Raw genomic sequence first — 213 nt, forward strand, 5'->3', positions numbered from 1 at the left:
AATAACAGTTGTGGAATATGGGGCCACAGCAGGCAGATAGATATACAGCTATATGAGAAGACACGGTTGGATATGAACAGTGAAATGCAGCCAAAGACCTGACGCTGGAAACCAGGGATGCAGACACTAATAAAGAGACCCTACGGATTGGCATCAACTGCTTTGCCTTTCTACAAGAGCGTAAAACGAACGGGAAACCATTCATCATCCTTC

Source organism: Penaeus monodon, chromosome 29 (genome assembly GCF_015228065.2).
Source record: "Penaeus monodon isolate SGIC_2016 chromosome 29, NSTDA_Pmon_1, whole genome shotgun sequence".
NCBI classification, from domain to species: domain Eukaryota; kingdom Metazoa; phylum Arthropoda; class Malacostraca; order Decapoda; family Penaeidae; genus Penaeus; species Penaeus monodon.